The sequence below is a fragment of the Corvus hawaiiensis genome, chromosome 24 (genome assembly GCF_020740725.1).
Source record: "Corvus hawaiiensis isolate bCorHaw1 chromosome 24, bCorHaw1.pri.cur, whole genome shotgun sequence".
NCBI lineage: Eukaryota > Metazoa > Chordata > Aves > Passeriformes > Corvidae > Corvus > Corvus hawaiiensis.
Window position 1 is genome coordinate 6973888 of NC_063236.1, and position 1683 is coordinate 6975570.

Here is a 1683-nt window from a genome sequence, read left to right on the forward strand (position 1 = left end):
GCTGCTCCTCACCCGTGTGAGGGGAGAGGGGTCGGACCTGGAAGAGCATTTCAGGACCTCATCTGGTTTTGCATCTGGGTGAAGGACAACGTAACACTCCCTAGAAATTCCCAGGAAACACTGCAAAGAGCAGAGAAACATTTCTCCTCCCAGCAAGATCAGGGCATTCAGGCAGACCCTGATTTTTTGCAGTGCTGGATCCCCCACCCTGCTGAGAGCCAGCGGTGCTGCCGGTTAACAGCCACCAACATGATTCCAGGATTGAAGTGTTCTATCACTGGTGTGGGGCTATGAACCTTGTGAGAACTCTTTGAGTTTTGTCTTCCTGAAGGTTTTGACTTGTGGAGACCGGCTGTTGTGCAAGGACCTATTTATAGAGTTCCTTGCAGCAGAAAACTGCAACCCAGAAGGAAATCCGCTTTCCTCTTGCCCTGCTCCCAGGACAGCGGGGCTGAGCCTGCCCACACAGGCATTTGGCGGGGGTTTGGCTTAATCCTAAATTTGGGGGTTTAGGCAAGGGCAGGGTTTGGTGTGGTGCACCGGGGAGGACACAAAACATTCAAGGGAGACCTTTGCAGCATTTCCACTCCATTGCTGGGCTTGGCAGGAAGGGCGCTCTGGCACTGCCGTGACCCTGGCAAAGATTCTGCCAGGTCCTTACAGCCCTGTGGCTCCGTGTGGTGAGAGGAGGAGAAGCATTAACCTTCAGCTGGGGTGACTTGGGTTGAATGGTGAGATCTGTGGTGTTTATGAGGCCTGGCTTCTTTATGAACCTCACCTGCTTGCTTCCCTCCATCCCTGGGGTCTGTTTCCAGCAGGCAGAGGGAGGTGTTTGCTGCTGGTTGAGCGAGAGGAGGTTCCTTTGCTTCAGCTCCTCAATCTCCTGTGAATGCAGTGGGTCAGAAAGGATGGGGTGAGCACATACACCCTCCTGGGGGATTTGCTTTTGGGGGATTTGCATTTGGGGTTATGCTGCTGGCAGGTCCATCCAGCTTCCAAGTATTCCCTCAGTGTGTTTGGGCTGAGAGTGCTCTCATCCCACAGTGTTGTGAGGGGGACTCACCTTTCTTGATCTTGCTTCCTGGCTGCTTTTTACTAGAAGAAGGTGCCCGTCCCTCCCTGCCATTGTGGTCAGGAATGATGTGGCTGCCCCAGTGCCGTGTGCTGTGGGATCCTGGCCAGTGAGTCAGGTGGGTGTCCATGGGTATAAGCTCAGCCTGCTCACCCTCCTCCTGGGCAAAGCTGCCCTTTCCTTTGTGCCAGGAAGCACTGGAGTAATTAAATATTACCTGCCCTGGTTTCTTAGCCCTTGATGGGATTTATTTGGGTTAGCAGGCCCTGGAAGTCCCTGTGTTCTCTTGCTGGTATCACCATTACAAACATGTTTATAGCAAGGACTATCCAGGGCAGAGGGAAGCCCCACCTGCAGCCCTTGAAGCTGACTGAGGGTGAGGAAGCAGGTTGGGCTTCATGTAGAATTTGTGGTGAAAATTTGTGTCAGGAAAGCACCTGCTGACAGCCAAAACAGATGGTCTCAGCTGCTTGGCCAACTCAGTCTGCCCCACATCCTCATCCTGTGGCTTCCCTCTCACGCCCAGGATCTTGGTCAGTCAGGAACAGTGGCCACCCCTCTCAAGGTTCCAGTTCACCAGCCAAGATCAGGGCAATAAAAAGACTCTGTTA